Here is an 18,918-nt window from a genome sequence, read left to right on the forward strand (position 1 = left end):
TCCCCAGGTCTCCACGCCTTTGGGTTTTGTTTTTGCTTAACGATTGCCACCTGAGGTAGCCTCTCTTGCCCATCTTCCTCAGTTTCAGAGGGTGGATTTCTCCGTGTTGCTTTTTCCACAGGTCTCCACGCCCTTGTGTGTTTCTTTTGCTTCACGATTGCCACCTGAGGTAGCCTCTGTTGCCCATCCTCGTCAGTTTCAGAGGGTAGATTTCTCAGTGCTGCTTTTTCCCCAGGTCTCCACGCCCTCGTGTGTTTCTTTTGCTTAAAGTTTGTCACCTGAAGCCAGCCTCTCTTGCCCATCTTCCTCAGTTTCAGAGGGTAGATATTTCAGCGTTGCTTTTTCCCCAGGTCTTCACACCTTAGTGTTTTGTTTTTGCTTAACGATTGCCACCTGGGCTAGCCTCTGTTTCCCATCTTCCTCAGTTTCAGAGGGTTGATATTTCAGGGTTGCTTTTTCCCCAGGTCTCCACGCCCTTGTGTGTTTCTTTTGCTTAACGATTGCCACCTGACCTAGCCTCTGTTGCCCATCCTCGTCAGTTTCAGAGGGTAGATTTCTCCGTGTTGCTTTTTCCCCAGGTCTCCACGCCCTTGTGTGTTTCTTTTGCTTAACGTTTGCCACCTGAAGCCAGCCTCTCTTGCCCATCTTCCTCAGTTTCAGAGGGTAGATATTTCAGGGTTGCTTTTTACCCAGGTCTCCACGCTTTTGGGTTTTGTTTTTGCTTAACGATTGCCACCTGAGGTAGCCTCTGTTGCCCATCTTCCTCAGTTTCAGAGGGTGGATTTCTCAGTGTTGCTTTTTACCCAGGTCTCCACGCCCTTGTGTGTTTCTTTTGCTTAAAGATTGCCACCTGAGCTAGCCTCTGTTGCCCATCTTCGTCCGTTTCAGAGGGTAGATTTCTCAGTGTTGCCTTTTCGCCAGCTCCCCACGCCCTTGTGTGTTTCTTTTGCTTAAAGATTGTCACCTGAGCTAGGCACTGTTGCCCTGCTTCCTCAGTTTCAGAGGGTACCTTTTTCAGGGTAGCTTTTTGACCGGGTCTCCTCGCCATTGTATTTTTCTATTTCACTTTTTTTGCATAAAGATTGCCACCTGAGCTAGCCTCTGTTGCCCATCTTCTTCGGTTTCAGAGGGTAGATTTCTCAGTGTTTCATGTTCGCCAGCTCTCCACGCCCTTGCGTCTTTTTTTTTTTTTTGCTTAAAGGTTGCAACCTGAGCTAGCTTCTTTTGCCCATGTTCGTCAGTTTCAGAGGGTGGATTTCTCCGTGTTGCTTTTTCCCCAGGTCTCCACGCCCTTGTGTGTTTCTTTTGCTTAACGATTGCCACCTGAGGTAGCCTCTGTTGCCCATCCTCGTCAGTTTCAGAGGGTAGATATATCAGGGTTGCTTTTTCCCCAGGTCTCCACGCCCTTGTGTGTTTCTTTTGCTTAAAGTTTGCCACCTGAAGCCAGCCTCTCTTGCCCATCTTCCTCAGTTTCAGAGGGTAGATATTTCAGGGTTGCTTTTTCCCCAGGTCTCCACGCCTTTGGGTCTTGCTTCTGCTTAACGATTGCCACCTGAGGTAGCCTCTGTTGCCCTTGTTCCTCAGTTTCAGAGGGTGGATTTCTCCGTGTTGCTTTTTCCCCAGGTCTCCACGCCCTTGTGTGTTTCTTTTGCTTAACGATTGCCACCTGAGGTAGCCTCTGTTGCCCATCCTCGTCAGTTTCAGAGGGTGGATTTCTCCCTGTTGCTTTTTCCCCAGGTCTCCACGCCCTTGTGTGTTTCTTTTGCTTAAAGTTTGCCACCTGAAGCCAGCCTCTCTTGCCCATCTTCCTCAGTTTCAGAGGGTAGATATTTCAGGGTTGCTTTTTCCCCAGGTCTCCACGCCTTTGGGTTTTGTTTTTGCTTAACGATTGCCACCTGAGGTAGCCTCTCTTGCCCATCTTCCTCAGTTTCAGAGGGTGGATTTCTCCGTGTTGCTTTTTCCACAGGTCTCCACGCCCTTGTGTGTTTCTTTTGCTTCACGATTGCCACCTGAGGTAGCCTCTGTTGCCCATCCTCGTCAGTTTCAGAGGGTAGATTTCTCAGTGCTGCTTTTTCCCCAGGTCTCCACGCCCTCGTGTGTTTCTTTTGCTTAAAGTTTGTCACCTGAAGCCAGCCTCTCTTGCCCATCTTCCTCAGTTTCAGAGGGTAGATATTTCAGCGTTGCTTTTTCCCCAGGTCTTCACACCTTAGTGTTTTGTTTTTGCTTAACGATTGCCACCTGGGCTAGCCTCTGTTTCCCATCTTCCTCAGTTTCAGAGGGTTGATATTTCAGGGTTGCTTTTTCCCCAGGTCTCCACGCCCTTGTGTGTTTCTTTTGCTTAACGATTGCCACCTGACCTAGCCTCTGTTGCCCATCCTCGTCAGTTTCAGAGGGTAGATTTCTCCGTGTTGCTTTTTCCCCAGGTCTCCACGCCCTTGTGTGTTTCTTTTGCTTAACGTTTGCCACCTGAAGCCAGCCTCTCTTGCCCATCTTCCTCAGTTTCAGAGGGTAGATATTTCAGGGTTGCTTTTTACCCAGGTCTCCACGCTTTTGGGTTTTGTTTTTGCTTAACGATTGCCACCTGAGGTAGCCTCTGTTGCCCATCTTCCTCAGTTTCAGAGGGTGGATTTCTCAGTGTTGCTTTTTACCCAGGTCTCCACGCCCTTGTGTGTTTCTTTTGCTTAAAGATTGCCACCTGAGCTAGCCTCTGTTGCCCATCTTCGTCCGTTTCAGAGGGTAGATTTCTCAGTGTTGCCTTTTCGCCAGCTCCCCACGCCCTTGTGTGTTTCTTTTGCTTAAAGATTGTCACCTGAGCTAGGCACTGTTGCCCTGCTTCCTCAGTTTCAGAGGGTACCTTTTTCAGGGTAGCTTTTTGACCGGGTCTCCTCGCCATTGTATTTTTCTATTTCACTTTTTTTGCATAAAGATTGCCACCTGAGCTAGCCTCTGTTGCCCATCTTCTTCGGTTTCAGAGGGTAGATTTCTCAGTGTTTCATGTTCGCCAGCTCTCCACGCCCTTGCGTCTTTTTTTTTTTTTTGCTTAAAGGTTGCAACCTGAGCTAGCTTCTTTTGCCCATGTTCGTCAGTTTCAGAGGGTGGATTTCTCCGTGTTGCTTTTTCCCCAGGTCTCCACGCCCTTGTGTGTTTCTTTTGCTTAACGATTGCCACCTGAGGTAGCCTCTGTTGCCCATCCTCGTCAGTTTCAGAGGGTAGATATATCAGGGTTGCTTTTTCCCCAGGTCTCCACGCCCTTGTGTGTTTCTTTTGCTTAAAGTTTGCCACCTGAAGCCAGCCTCTCTTGCCCATCTTCCTCAGTTTCAGAGGGTAGATATTTCAGGGTTGCTTTTTCCCCAGGTCTCCACGCCTTTGGGTCTTGCTTCTGCTTAACGATTGCCACCTGAGGTAGCCTCTGTTGCCCTTGTTCCTCAGTTTCAGAGGGTGGATTTCTCCGTGTTGCTTTTTCCCCAGGTCTCCACGCCCTTGTGTGTTTCTTTTGCTTAACGATTGCCACCTGAGGTAGCCTCTGTTGCCCATCCTCGTCAGTTTCAGAGGGTGGATTTCTCCCTGTTGCTTTTTCCCCAGGTCTCCACGCCCTTGTGTGTTTCTTTTGCTTAAAGTTTGCCACCTGAAGCCAGCCTCTCTTGCCCATCTTCCTCAGTTTCAGAGGGTAGATATTTCAGGGTTGCTTTTTCCCCAGGTCTCCACGCCTTTGGGTTTTGTTTTTGCTTAACGATTGCCACCTGAGGTAGCCTCTCTTGCCCATCTTCCTCAGTTTCAGAGGGTGGATTTCTCCGTGTTGCTTTTTCCACAGGTCTCCACGCCCTTGTGTGTTTCTTTTGCTTCACGATTGCCACCTGAGGTAGCCTCTGTTGCCCATCCTCGTCAGTTTCAGAGGGTAGATTTCTCAGTGCTGCTTTTTCCCCAGGTCTCCACGCCCTCGTGTGTTTCTTTTGCTTAAAGTTTGTCACCTGAAGCCAGCCTCTCTTGCCCATCTTCCTCAGTTTCAGAGGGTAGATATTTCAGCGTTGCTTTTTCCCCAGGTCTTCACACCTTAGTGTTTTGTTTTTGCTTAACGATTGCCACCTGGGCTAGCCTCTGTTTCCCATCTTCCTCAGTTTCAGAGGGTTGATATTTCAGGGTTGCTTTTTCCCCAGGTCTCCACGCCCTTGTGTGTTTCTTTTGCTTAACGATTGCCACCTGACCTAGCCTCTGTTGCCCATCCTCGTCAGTTTCAGAGGGTAGATTTCTCCGTGTTGCTTTTTCCCCAGGTCTCCACGCCCTTGTGTGTTTCTTTTGCTTAACGTTTGCCACCTGAAGCCAGCCTCTCTTGCCCATCTTCCTCAGTTTCAGAGGGTAGATATTTCAGGGTTGCTTTTTACCCAGGTCTCCACGCTTTTGGGTTTTGTTTTTGCTTAACGATTGCCACCTGAGGTAGCCTCTGTTGCCCATCTTCCTCAGTTTCAGAGGGTGGATTTCTCAGTGTTGCTTTTTACCCAGGTCTCCACGCCCTTGTGTGTTTCTTTTGCTTAAAGATTGCCACCTGAGCTAGCCTCTGTTGCCCATCTTCGTCCGTTTCAGAGGGTAGATTTCTCAGTGTTGCCTTTTCGCCAGCTCCCCACGCCCTTGTGTGTTTCTTTTGCTTAAAGATTGTCACCTGAGCTAGGCACTGTTGCCCTGCTTCCTCAGTTTCAGAGGGTACCTTTTTCAGGGTAGCTTTTTGACCGGGTCTCCTCGCCATTGTATTTTTCTATTTCACTTTTTTTGCATAAAGATTGCCACCTGAGCTAGCCTCTGTTGCCCATCTTCTTCGGTTTCAGAGGGTAGATTTCTCAGTGTTTCATGTTCGCCAGCTCTCCACGCCCTTGCGTCTTTTTTTTTTTTTTGCTTAAAGGTTGCAACCTGAGCTAGCTTCTTTTGCCCATGTTCGTCAGTTTCAGAGGGTGGATTTCTCCGTGTTGCTTTTTCCCCAGGTCTCCACGCCCTTGTGTGTTTCTTTTGCTTAACGATTGCCACCTGAGGTAGCCTCTGTTGCCCATCCTCGTCAGTTTCAGAGGGTAGATATATCAGGGTTGCTTTTTCCCCAGGTCTCCACGCCCTTGTGTGTTTCTTTTGCTTAAAGTTTGCCACCTGAAGCCAGCCTCTCTTGCCCATCTTCCTCAGTTTCAGAGGGTAGATATTTCAGGGTTGCTTTTTCCCCAGGTCTCCACGCCTTTGGGTCTTGCTTCTGCTTAACGATTGCCACCTGAGGTAGCCTCTGTTGCCCTTGTTCCTCAGTTTCAGAGGGTGGATTTCTCCGTGTTGCTTTTTCCCCAGGTCTCCACGCCCTTGTGTGTTTCTTTTGCTTAACGATTGCCACCTGAGGTAGCCTCTGTTGCCCATCCTCGTCAGTTTCAGAGGGTGGATTTCTCCCTGTTGCTTTTTCCCCAGGTCTCCACGCCCTTGTGTGTTTCTTTTGCTTAAAGTTTGCCACCTGAAGCCAGCCTCTCTTGCCCATCTTCCTCAGTTTCAGAGGGTAGATATTTCAGGGTTGCTTTTTCCCCAGGTCTCCACGCCTTTGGGTTTTGTTTTTGCTTAACGATTGCCACCTGAGGTAGCCTCTCTTGCCCATCTTCCTCAGTTTCAGAGGGTGGATTTCTCCGTGTTGCTTTTTCCACAGGTCTCCACGCCCTTGTGTGTTTCTTTTGCTTCACGATTGCCACCTGAGGTAGCCTCTGTTGCCCATCCTCGTCAGTTTCAGAGGGTAGATTTCTCAGTGCTGCTTTTTCCCCAGGTCTCCACGCCCTCGTGTGTTTCTTTTGCTTAAAGTTTGTCACCTGAAGCCAGCCTCTCTTGCCCATCTTCCTCAGTTTCAGAGGGTAGATATTTCAGCGTTGCTTTTTCCCCAGGTCTTCACACCTTAGTGTTTTGTTTTTGCTTAACGATTGCCACCTGGGCTAGCCTCTGTTTCCCATCTTCCTCAGTTTCAGAGGGTTGATATTTCAGGGTTGCTTTTTCCCCAGGTCTCCACGCCCTTGTGTGTTTCTTTTGCTTAACGATTGCCACCTGACCTAGCCTCTGTTGCCCATCCTCGTCAGTTTCAGAGGGTAGATTTCTCCGTGTTGCTTTTTCCCCAGGTCTCCACGCCCTTGTGTGTTTCTTTTGCTTAACGTTTGCCACCTGAAGCCAGCCTCTCTTGCCCATCTTCCTCAGTTTCAGAGGGTAGATATTTCAGGGTTGCTTTTTACCCAGGTCTCCACGCTTTTGGGTTTTGTTTTTGCTTAACGATTGCCACCTGAGGTAGCCTCTGTTGCCCATCTTCCTCAGTTTCAGAGGGTGGATTTCTCAGTGTTGCTTTTTACCCAGGTCTCCACGCCCTTGTGTGTTTCTTTTGCTTAAAGATTGCCACCTGAGCTAGCCTCTGTTGCCCATCTTCGTCCGTTTCAGAGGGTAGATTTCTCAGTGTTGCCTTTTCGCCAGCTCCCCACGCCCTTGTGTGTTTCTTTTGCTTAAAGATTGTCACCTGAGCTAGGCACTGTTGCCCTGCTTCCTCAGTTTCAGAGGGTACCTTTTTCAGGGTAGCTTTTTGACCGGGTCTCCTCGCCATTGTATTTTTCTATTTCACTTTTTTTGCATAAAGATTGCCACCTGAGCTAGCCTCTGTTGCCCATCTTCTTCGGTTTCAGAGGGTAGATTTCTCAGTGTTTCATGTTCGCCAGCTCTCCACGCCCTTGCGTCTTTTTTTTTTTTTTGCTTAAAGGTTGCAACCTGAGCTAGCTTCTTTTGCCCATGTTCGTCAGTTTCAGAGGGTGGATTTCTCCGTGTTGCTTTTTCCCCAGGTCTCCACGCCCTTGTGTGTTTCTTTTGCTTAACGATTGCCACCTGAGGTAGCCTCTGTTGCCCATCCTCGTCAGTTTCAGAGGGTAGATATATCAGGGTTGCTTTTTCCCCAGGTCTCCACGCCCTTGTGTGTTTCTTTTGCTTAAAGTTTGCCACCTGAAGCCAGCCTCTCTTGCCCATCTTCCTCAGTTTCAGAGGGTAGATATTTCAGGGTTGCTTTTTCCCCAGGTCTCCACGCCTTTGGGTCTTGCTTCTGCTTAACGATTGCCACCTGAGGTAGCCTCTGTTGCCCTTGTTCCTCAGTTTCAGAGGGTGGATTTCTCCGTGTTGCTTTTTCCCCAGGTCTCCACGCCCTTGTGTGTTTCTTTTGCTTAACGATTGCCACCTGAGGTAGCCTCTGTTGCCCATCCTCGTCAGTTTCAGAGGGTGGATTTCTCCCTGTTGCTTTTTCCCCAGGTCTCCACGCCCTTGTGTGTTTCTTTTGCTTAAAGTTTGCCACCTGAAGCCAGCCTCTCTTGCCCATCTTCCTCAGTTTCAGAGGGTAGATATTTCAGGGTTGCTTTTTCCCCAGGTCTCCACGCCTTTGGGTTTTGTTTTTGCTTAACGATTGCCACCTGAGGTAGCCTCTCTTGCCCATCTTCCTCAGTTTCAGAGGGTGGATTTCTCCGTGTTGCTTTTTCCACAGGTCTCCACGCCCTTGTGTGTTTCTTTTGCTTCACGATTGCCACCTGAGGTAGCCTCTGTTGCCCATCCTCGTCAGTTTCAGAGGGTAGATTTCTCAGTGCTGCTTTTTCCCCAGGTCTCCACGCCCTCGTGTGTTTCTTTTGCTTAAAGTTTGTCACCTGAAGCCAGCCTCTCTTGCCCATCTTCCTCAGTTTCAGAGGGTAGATATTTCAGCGTTGCTTTTTCCCCAGGTCTTCACACCTTAGTGTTTTGTTTTTGCTTAACGATTGCCACCTGGGCTAGCCTCTGTTTCCCATCTTCCTCAGTTTCAGAGGGTTGATATTTCAGGGTTGCTTTTTCCCCAGGTCTCCACGCCCTTGTGTGTTTCTTTTGCTTAACGATTGCCACCTGACCTAGCCTCTGTTGCCCATCCTCGTCAGTTTCAGAGGGTAGATTTCTCCGTGTTGCTTTTTCCCCAGGTCTCCACGCCCTTGTGTGTTTCTTTTGCTTAACGTTTGCCACCTGAAGCCAGCCTCTCTTGCCCATCTTCCTCAGTTTCAGAGGGTAGATATTTCAGGGTTGCTTTTTACCCAGGTCTCCACGCTTTTGGGTTTTGTTTTTGCTTAACGATTGCCACCTGAGGTAGCCTCTGTTGCCCATCTTCCTCAGTTTCAGAGGGTGGATTTCTCAGTGTTGCTTTTTACCCAGGTCTCCACGCCCTTGTGTGTTTCTTTTGCTTAAAGATTGCCACCTGAGCTAGCCTCTGTTGCCCATCTTCGTCCGTTTCAGAGGGTAGATTTCTCAGTGTTGCCTTTTCGCCAGCTCCCCACGCCCTTGTGTGTTTCTTTTGCTTAAAGATTGTCACCTGAGCTAGGCACTGTTGCCCTGCTTCCTCAGTTTCAGAGGGTACCTTTTTCAGGGTAGCTTTTTGACCGGGTCTCCTCGCCATTGTATTTTTCTATTTCACTTTTTTTGCATAAAGATTGCCACCTGAGCTAGCCTCTGTTGCCCATCTTCTTCGGTTTCAGAGGGTAGATTTCTCAGTGTTTCATGTTCGCCAGCTCTCCACGCCCTTGCGTCTTTTTTTTTTTTTTGCTTAAAGGTTGCAACCTGAGCTAGCTTCTTTTGCCCATGTTCGTCAGTTTCAGAGGGTGGATTTCTCCGTGTTGCTTTTTCCCCAGGTCTCCACGCCCTTGTGTGTTTCTTTTGCTTAACGATTGCCACCTGAGGTAGCCTCTGTTGCCCATCCTCGTCAGTTTCAGAGGGTAGATATATCAGGGTTGCTTTTTCCCCAGGTCTCCACGCCCTTGTGTGTTTCTTTTGCTTAAAGTTTGCCACCTGAAGCCAGCCTCTCTTGCCCATCTTCCTCAGTTTCAGAGGGTAGATATTTCAGGGTTGCTTTTTCCCCAGGTCTCCACGCCTTTGGGTCTTGCTTCTGCTTAACGATTGCCACCTGAGGTAGCCTCTGTTGCCCTTGTTCCTCAGTTTCAGAGGGTGGATTTCTCCGTGTTGCTTTTTCCCCAGGTCTCCACGCCCTTGTGTGTTTCTTTTGCTTAACGATTGCCACCTGAGGTAGCCTCTGTTGCCCATCCTCGTCAGTTTCAGAGGGTGGATTTCTCCCTGTTGCTTTTTCCCCAGGTCTCCACGCCCTTGTGTGTTTCTTTTGCTTAAAGTTTGCCACCTGAAGCCAGCCTCTCTTGCCCATCTTCCTCAGTTTCAGAGGGTAGATATTTCAGGGTTGCTTTTTCCCCAGGTCTCCACGCCTTTGGGTTTTGTTTTTGCTTAACGATTGCCACCTGAGGTAGCCTCTCTTGCCCATCTTCCTCAGTTTCAGAGGGTGGATTTCTCCGTGTTGCTTTTTCCACAGGTCTCCACGCCCTTGTGTGTTTCTTTTGCTTCACGATTGCCACCTGAGGTAGCCTCTGTTGCCCATCCTCGTCAGTTTCAGAGGGTAGATTTCTCAGTGCTGCTTTTTCCCCAGGTCTCCACGCCCTCGTGTGTTTCTTTTGCTTAAAGTTTGTCACCTGAAGCCAGCCTCTCTTGCCCATCTTCCTCAGTTTCAGAGGGTAGATATTTCAGCGTTGCTTTTTCCCCAGGTCTTCACACCTTAGTGTTTTGTTTTTGCTTAACGATTGCCACCTGGGCTAGCCTCTGTTTCCCATCTTCCTCAGTTTCAGAGGGTTGATATTTCAGGGTTGCTTTTTCCCCAGGTCTCCACGCCCTTGTGTGTTTCTTTTGCTTAACGATTGCCACCTGACCTAGCCTCTGTTGCCCATCCTCGTCAGTTTCAGAGGGTAGATTTCTCCGTGTTGCTTTTTCCCCAGGTCTCCACGCCCTTGTGTGTTTCTTTTGCTTAACGTTTGCCACCTGAAGCCAGCCTCTCTTGCCCATCTTCCTCAGTTTCAGAGGGTAGATATTTCAGGGTTGCTTTTTCCCCAGGTCTCCACGCCTTTGGGTTTTGTTTTTGCTTAACGATTGCCACCTGAGGTAGCCTCTCTTGCCCATCTTCCTCAGTTTCAGAGGGTGGATTTCTCCGTGTTGCTTTTTCCACAGGTCTCCACGCCCTTGTGTGTTTCTTTTGCTTCACGATTGCCACCTGAGGTAGCCTCTGTTGCCCATCCTCGTCAGTTTCAGAGGGTAGATTTCTCAGTGCTGCTTTTTCCCCAGGTCTCCACGCCCTCGTGTGTTTCTTTTGCTTAAAGTTTGTCACCTGAAGCCAGCCTCTCTTGCCCATCTTCCTCAGTTTCAGAGGGTAGATATTTCAGCGTTGCTTTTTCCCCAGGTCTTCACACCTTAGTGTTTTGTTTTTGCTTAACGATTGCCACCTGGGCTAGCCTCTGTTTCCCATCTTCCTCAGTTTCAGAGGGTTGATATTTCAGGGTTGCTTTTTCCCCAGGTCTCCACGCCCTTGTGTGTTTCTTTTGCTTAACGATTGCCACCTGACCTAGCCTCTGTTGCCCATCCTCGTCAGTTTCAGAGGGTAGATTTCTCCGTGTTGCTTTTTCCCCAGGTCTCCACGCCCTTGTGTGTTTCTTTTGCTTAACGTTTGCCACCTGAAGCCAGCCTCTCTTGCCCATCTTCCTCAGTTTCAGAGGGTAGATATTTCAGGGTTGCTTTTTACCCAGGTCTCCACGCTTTTGGGTTTTGTTTTTGCTTAACGATTGCCACCTGAGGTAGCCTCTGTTGCCCATCTTCCTCAGTTTCAGAGGGTGGATTTCTCAGTGTTGCTTTTTACCCAGGTCTCCACGCCCTTGTGTGTTTCTTTTGCTTAAAGATTGCCACCTGAGCTAGCCTCTGTTGCCCATCTTCGTCCGTTTCAGAGGGTAGATTTCTCAGTGTTGCCTTTTCGCCAGCTCCCCACGCCCTTGTGTGTTTCTTTTGCTTAAAGATTGTCACCTGAGCTAGGCACTGTTGCCCTGCTTCCTCAGTTTCAGAGGGTACCTTTTTCAGGGTAGCTTTTTGACCGGGTCTCCTCGCCATTGTATTTTTCTATTTCACTTTTTTTGCATAAAGATTGCCACCTGAGCTAGCCTCTGTTGCCCATCTTCTTCGGTTTCAGAGGGTAGATTTCTCAGTGTTTCATGTTCGCCAGCTCTCCACGCCCTTGCGTCTTTTTTTTTTTTTTGCTTAAAGGTTGCAACCTGAGCTAGCTTCTTTTGCCCATGTTCGTCAGTTTCAGAGGGTGGATTTCTCCGTGTTGCTTTTTCCCCAGGTCTCCACGCCCTTGTGTGTTTCTTTTGCTTAACGATTGCCACCTGAGGTAGCCTCTGTTGCCCATCCTCGTCAGTTTCAGAGGGTAGATATATCAGGGTTGCTTTTTCCCCAGGTCTCCACGCCCTTGTGTGTTTCTTTTGCTTAAAGTTTGCCACCTGAAGCCAGCCTCTCTTGCCCATCTTCCTCAGTTTCAGAGGGTAGATATTTCAGGGTTGCTTTTTCCCCAGGTCTCCACGCCTTTGGGTCTTGCTTCTGCTTAACGATTGCCACCTGAGGTAGCCTCTGTTGCCCTTGTTCCTCAGTTTCAGAGGGTGGATTTCTCCGTGTTGCTTTTTCCCCAGGTCTCCACGCCCTTGTGTGTTTCTTTTGCTTAACGATTGCCACCTGAGGTAGCCTCTGTTGCCCATCCTCGTCAGTTTCAGAGGGTGGATTTCTCCCTGTTGCTTTTTCCCCAGGTCTCCACGCCCTTGTGTGTTTCTTTTGCTTAAAGTTTGCCACCTGAAGCCAGCCTCTCTTGCCCATCTTCCTCAGTTTCAGAGGGTAGATATTTCAGGGTTGCTTTTTCCCCAGGTCTCCACGCCTTTGGGTTTTGTTTTTGCTTAACGATTGCCACCTGAGGTAGCCTCTCTTGCCCATCTTCCTCAGTTTCAGAGGGTGGATTTCTCCGTGTTGCTTTTTCCACAGGTCTCCACGCCCTTGTGTGTTTCTTTTGCTTCACGATTGCCACCTGAGGTAGCCTCTGTTGCCCATCCTCGTCAGTTTCAGAGGGTAGATTTCTCAGTGCTGCTTTTTCCCCAGGTCTCCACGCCCTCGTGTGTTTCTTTTGCTTAAAGTTTGTCACCTGAAGCCAGCCTCTCTTGCCCATCTTCCTCAGTTTCAGAGGGTAGATATTTCAGCGTTGCTTTTTCCCCAGGTCTTCACACCTTAGTGTTTTGTTTTTGCTTAACGATTGCCACCTGGGCTAGCCTCTGTTTCCCATCTTCCTCAGTTTCAGAGGGTTGATATTTCAGGGTTGCTTTTTCCCCAGGTCTCCACGCCCTTGTGTGTTTCTTTTGCTTAACGATTGCCACCTGACCTAGCCTCTGTTGCCCATCCTCGTCAGTTTCAGAGGGTAGATTTCTCCGTGTTGCTTTTTCCCCAGGTCTCCACGCCCTTGTGTGTTTCTTTTGCTTAACGTTTGCCACCTGAAGCCAGCCTCTCTTGCCCATCTTCCTCAGTTTCAGAGGGTAGATATTTCAGGGTTGCTTTTTACCCAGGTCTCCACGCTTTTGGGTTTTGTTTTTGCTTAACGATTGCCACCTGAGGTAGCCTCTGTTGCCCATCTTCCTCAGTTTCAGAGGGTGGATTTCTCAGTGTTGCTTTTTACCCAGGTCTCCACGCCCTTGTGTGTTTCTTTTGCTTAAAGATTGCCACCTGAGCTAGCCTCTGTTGCCCATCTTCGTCCGTTTCAGAGGGTAGATTTCTCAGTGTTGCCTTTTCGCCAGCTCCCCACGCCCTTGTGTGTTTCTTTTGCTTAAAGATTGTCACCTGAGCTAGGCACTGTTGCCCTGCTTCCTCAGTTTCAGAGGGTACCTTTTTCAGGGTAGCTTTTTGACCGGGTCTCCTCGCCATTGTATTTTTCTATTTCACTTTTTTTGCATAAAGATTGCCACCTGAGCTAGCCTCTGTTGCCCATCTTCTTCGGTTTCAGAGGGTAGATTTCTCAGTGTTTCATGTTCGCCAGCTCTCCACGCCCTTGCGTCTTTTTTTTTTTTTTTGCTTAAAGGTTGCAACCTGAGCTAGCTTCTTTTGCCCATGTTCGTCAGTTTCAGAGGGTGGATTTCTCCGTGTTGCTTTTTCCCCAGGTCTCCACGCCCTTGTGTGTTTCTTTTGCTTAACGATTGCCACCTGAGGTAGCCTCTGTTGCCCATCCTCGTCAGTTTCAGAGGGTAGATATATCAGGGTTGCTTTTTCCCCAGGTCTCCACGCCCTTGTGTGTTTCTTTTGCTTAAAGTTTGCCACCTGAAGCCAGCCTCTCTTGCCCATCTTCCTCAGTTTCAGAGGGTAGATATTTCAGGGTTGCTTTTTCCCCAGGTCTCCACGCCTTTGGGTCTTGCTTCTGCTTAACGATTGCCACCTGAGGTAGCCTCTGTTGCCCTTGTTCCTCAGTTTCAGAGGGTGGATTTCTCCCTGTTGCTTTTTCCCCAGGTCTCCACGCCCTTGTGTGTTTCTTTTGCTTAAAGTTTGCCACCTGAAGCCAGCCTCTCTTGCCCATCTTCCTCAGTTTCAGAGGGTAGATATTTCAGGGTTGCTTTTTCCCCAGGTCTCCACGCCTTTGGGTTTTGTTTTTGCTTAACGATTGCCACCTGAGGTAGCCTCTGTTGCCCATCTTCCTCAGTTTCAGAGGGTGGATTTCTCAGTGTTGCTTTTTCCACAGGTCTCCACGCCCTTGTGTGTTTCTTTTGCTTCACGATTGCCACCTGAGGTAGCCTCTGTTGCCCATCCTCGTCAGTTTCAGAGGGTAGATTTCTCAGTGCTGCTTTTTCCCCAGGTCTCCACGCCCTCGTGTGTTTCTTTTGCTTAAAGTTTGTCACCTGAAGCCAGCCTCTCTTGCCCATCTTCCTCAGTTTCAGAGGGTAGATATTTCAGCGTTGCTTTTTCCCCAGGTCTTCACACCTTAGTGTTTTGTTTTTGCTTAACGATTGCCACCTGGGCTAGCCTCTGTTTCCCATCTTCCTCAGTTTCAGAGGGTTGATATTTCAGGGTTGCTTTTTCCCCAGGTCTCCACGCCCTTGTGTGTTTCTTTTGCTTAACGATTGCCACCTGACCTAGCCTCTGTTGCCCATCCTCGTCAGTTTCAGAGGGTAGATTTCTCCGTGTTGCTTTTTCCCCAGGTCTCCACGCCCTTGTGTGTTTCTTTTGCTTAACGTTTGCCACCTGAAGCCAGCCTCTCTTGCCCATCTTCCTCAGTTTCAGAGGGTAGATATTTCAGGGTTGCTTTTTACCCAGGTCTCCACGCTTTTGGGTTTTGTTTTTGCTTAACGATTGCCACCTGAGGTAGCCTCTGTTGCCCATCTTCCTCAGTTTCAGAGGGTGGATTTCTCAGTGTTGCTTTTTACCCAGGTCTCCACGCCCTTGTGTGTTTCTTTTGCTTAAAGATTGCCACCTGAGCTAGCCTCTGTTGCCCATCTTCGTCCGTTTCAGAGGGTAGATTTCTCAGTGTTGCCTTTTCGCCAGCTCCCCACGCCCTTGTGTGTTTCTTTTGCTTAAAGATTGTCACCTGAGCTAGGCACTGTTGCCCTGCTTCCTCAGTTTCAGAGGGTACCTTTTTCAGGGTAGCTTTTTGACCGGGTCTCCTCGCCATTGTATTTTTCTATTTCACTTTTTTTGCATAAAGATTGCCACCTGAGCTAGCCTCTGTTGCCCATCTTCTTCGGTTTCAGAGGGTAGATTTCTCAGTGTTTCATGTTCGCCAGCTCTCCACGCCCTTGCGTCTTTTTTTTTTTTTTGCTTAAAGGTTGCAACCTGAGCTAGCTTCTTTTGCCCATGTTCGTCAGTTTCAGAGGGTGGATTTCTCCGTGTTGCTTTTTCCCCAGGTCTCCACGCCCTTGTGTGTTTCTTTTGCTTAACGATTGCCACCTGAGGTAGCCTCTGTTGCCCATCCTCGTCAGTTTCAGAGGGTAGATATATCAGGGTTGCTTTTTCCCCAGGTCTCCACGCCCTTGTGTGTTTCTTTTGCTTAAAGTTTGCCACCTGAAGCCAGCCTCTCTTGCCCATCTTCCTCAGTTTCAGAGGGTAGATATTTCAGGGTTGCTTTTTCCCCAGGTCTCCACGCCTTTGGGTCTTGCTTCTGCTTAACGATTGCCACCTGAGGTAGCCTCTGTTGCCCTTGTTCCTCAGTTTCAGAGGGTGGATTTCTCCGTGTTGCTTTTTCCCCAGGTCTCCACGCCCTTGTGTGTTTCTTTTGCTTAACGATTGCCACCTGAGGTAGCCTCTGTTGCCCATCCTCGTCAGTTTCAGAGGGTGGATTTCTCCCTGTTGCTTTTTCCCCAGGTCTCCACGCCCTTGTGTGTTTCTTTTGCTTAAAGTTTGCCACCTGAAGCCAGCCTCTCTTGCCCATCTTCCTCAGTTTCAGAGGGTAGATATTTCAGGGTTGCTTTTTCCCCAGGTCTCCACGCCTTTGGGTTTTGTTTTTGCTTAACGATTGCCACCTGAGGTAGCCTCTCTTGCCCATCTTCCTCAGTTTCAGAGGGTGGATTTCTCCGTGTTGCTTTTTCCACAGGTCTCCACGCCCTTGTGTGTTTCTTTTGCTTCACGATTGCCACCTGAGGTAGCCTCTGTTGCCCATCCTCGTCAGTTTCAGAGGGTAGATTTCTCAGTGCTGCTTTTTCCCCAGGTCTCCACGCCCTCGTGTGTTTCTTTTGCTTAAAGTTTGTCACCTGAAGCCAGCCTCTCTTGCCCATCTTCCTCAGTTTCAGAGGGTAGATATTTCAGCGTTGCTTTTTCCCCAGGTCTTCACACCTTAGTGTTTTGTTTTTGCTTAACGATTGCCACCTGGGCTAGCCTCTGTTTCCCATCTTCCTCAGTTTCAGAGGGTTGATATTTCAGGGTTGCTTTTTCCCCAGGTCTCCACGCCCTTGTGTGTTTCTTTTGCTTAACGATTGCCACCTGACCTAGCCTCTGTTGCCCATCCTCGTCAGTTTCAGAGGGTAGATTTCTCCGTGTTGCTTTTTCCCCAGGTCTCCACGCCCTTGTGTGTTTCTTTTGCTTAACGTTTGCCACCTGTAGCCAGCCTCTCTTGCCCATCTTCCTCAGTTTCAGAGGGTAGATATTTCAGGGTTGCTTTTTACCCAGGTCTCCACGCTTTTGGGTTTTGTTTTTGCTTAACGATTGCCACCTGAGGTAGCCTCTGTTGCCCATCTTCCTCAGTTTCAGAGGGTGGATTTCTCAGTGTTGCTTTTTACCCAGGTCTCCACGCCCTTGTGTGTTTCTTTTGCTTAAAGATTGCCACCTGAGCTAGCCTCTGTTGCCCATCTTCGTCCGTTTCAGAGGGTAGATTTCTCAGTGTTGCCTTTTCGCCAGCTCCCCACGCCCTTGTGTGTTTCTTTTGCTTAAAGATTGTCACCTGAGCTAGGCACTGTTGCCCTGCTTCCTCAGTTTCAGAGGGTACCTTTTTCAGGGTAGCTTTTTGACCGGGTCTCCTCGCCATTGTATTTTTCTATTTCACTTTTTTTGCATAAAGATTGCCACCTGAGCTAGCCTCTGTTGCCCATCTTCTTCGGTTTCAGAGGGTAGATTTCTCAGTGTTTCATGTTCGCCAGCTCTCCACGCCCTTGCGTCTTTTTTTTTTTTTTGCTTAAAGGTTGCAACCTGAGCTAGCTTCTTTTGCCCATGTTCGTCAGTTTCAGAGGGTGGATTTCTCCGTGTTGCTTTTTCCCCAGGTCTCCACGCCCTTGTGTGTTTCTTTTGCTTAACGATTGCCACCTGAGGTAGCCTCTGTTGCCCATCCTCGTCAGTTTCAGAGGGTAGATATATCAGGGTTGCTTTTTCCCCAGGTCTCCACGCCCTTGTGTGTTTCTTTTGCTTAAAGTTTGCCACCTGAAGCCAGCCTCTCTTGCCCATCTTCCTCAGTTTCAGAGGGTAGATATTTCAGGGTTGCTTTTTCCCCAGGTCTCCACGCCTTTGGGTCTTGCTTCTGCTTAACGATTGCCACCTGAGGTAGCCTCTGTTGCCCTTGTTCCTCAGTTTCAGAGGGTGGATTTCTCCGTGTTGCTTTTTCCCCAGGTCTCCACGCCCTTGTGTGTTTCTTCTGCTTAACGATTGCCACCTGAGGTAGCCTCTGTTGCCCATCCTCGTCAGTTTCAGAGGGTGGATTTCTCCCTGTTGCTTTTCCCCCAGGTCTCCACGCCCTTGTGTGTTCCTTTTGCTTAAACTTTGCCACCTGAAGCCAGACTCTCTTGCCCATCTTCCTCAGTTTCAGAGGGTAGATACTTCAGGGTTGCTTTTTCCCCAGGTCTCCACGCCTTTGGGTTTTGTTTTTGCTTAACGATTGCCACCTGGGCTAGCCTCTCTTGCCCATCTTCCTCAGTTTCAGAGGGTGGATTTCTCCGTGTTGCTTTTTCCACAGGTCTCCACGCCCTTGTGTGTTTCTTTTGCTTCACGATTGCCACCTGAGGTAGCCTCTGTTGCCCATCCTCGTCAGTTTCAGAGGGTAGATTTCTCAGTGCTGCTTTTTCCCCAGGTCTCCACGCCCTCGTGTGTTTCTTTTGCTTAAAGTTTGTCACCTGAAGCCAGCCTCTCTTGCCCATCTTCCTCAGTTTCAGAGGGTAGATATTTCAGCGTTGCTTTTTCCCCAGGTCTTCACACCTTAGTGTTTTGTTTTTGCTTAACGATTGCCACCTGGGCTAGCCTCTGTTTCCCATCTTCCTCAGTTACAGAGGGTTGATATTTCAGGGTTGCTTTTTCCCCAGGTCTCCACGCCCTTGTGTGTTTCTTTTGCTTAACGATTGCCACCTGACCTAGCCTCTGTTGCCCATCCTCGTCAGTTTCAGAGGGTAGATTTCTCAGTGCTGCTTTTTCCCCAGGTCTCCACGCCCTCGTGTGTTTCTTTTGCTTAAAGTTTGTCACCTGAAGCCAGCCTCTCTTGCCCATCTTACTCAGTTTCAGAGGGTAGATATTTCAGCGTTGCTTTTTCCCCAGGTCTTCACACCTTAGTGTTTTGTTTTTGCTTAACGATTGCCACCTGGGCTAGCCTCTGTTTCCCATCTTCCTCAGTTTCAGAGGGTTGATATTTCAGGGTTGCTTTTTCCCCAGGTCTCCACGCCCTTGTGTGTTTCTTTTGCTTAACGATTGCCACCTGACCTAGCCTCTGTTGCCCATCCTCGTCAGTTTCAGAGGGTAGATTTCTCCGTGTTGCTTTTTCCCCAGGTCTCCACGCCCTTGTGTGTTTCTTTTGCTTAACGTTTGCCACCTGAAGCCAGCCTCTCTTGCCCATCTTCCTCAGTTTCAGAGGGTAGATATTTCAGGGTTGCTTTTTCCCCAGGTCTCCACGCCTTTGGGTCTTGCTTCTGCTTAACGATTGCCACCTGAGGTAGCCTCTGTTGCCCTTGTTCCTCAGTTTCAGAGGGTGGATTTCTCCGTGTTGCTTTTTCCCCAGGTCTCCACGCCCTTGTGTGTTTCTTTTGCTTAACGATTGCCACCTGAGGTAGCCTCTGTTGCCCATCCTCGTCAGTTTCAGAGGGTGGATTTCTCCCTGTTGCTTTTTCCCCAGGTCTCCACGCCCTTGTGTGTTTCTTTTGCTTAAAGTTTGCCACCTGAAGCCAGCCTCTCTTGCCCATCTTCCTCAGTTTCAGAGGGTAGATATTTCAGGGTTGCTTTTTCCCCAGGTCTCCACGCCTTTGGGTTTTGTTTTTGCTTAACGATTGCCACCTGAGGTAGCCTCTCTTGCCCATCTTCCTCAGTTTCAGAGGGTGGATTTCTCCGTGTTGCTTTTTCCACAGGTCTCCACGCCCTTGTGTGTTTCTTTTGCTTCACGATTGCCACCTGAGGTAGCCTCTGTTGCCCATCCTCGTCAGTTTCAGAGGGTAGATTTCTCAGTGCTGCTTTTTCCCCAGGTCTCCACGCCCTCGTGTGTTTCTTTTGCTTAAAGTTTGTCACCTGAAGCCAGCCTCTCTTGCCCATCTTCCTCAGTTTCAGAGGGTAGATATTTCAGCGTTGCTTTTTCCCCAGGTCTTCACACCTTAGTGT

This window comes from Equus asinus, chromosome 10, assembly GCF_041296235.1.
Source record: "Equus asinus isolate D_3611 breed Donkey chromosome 10, EquAss-T2T_v2, whole genome shotgun sequence".
In the NCBI taxonomy this organism is placed as follows: Eukaryota; Metazoa; Chordata; class Mammalia; order Perissodactyla; family Equidae; genus Equus; species Equus asinus.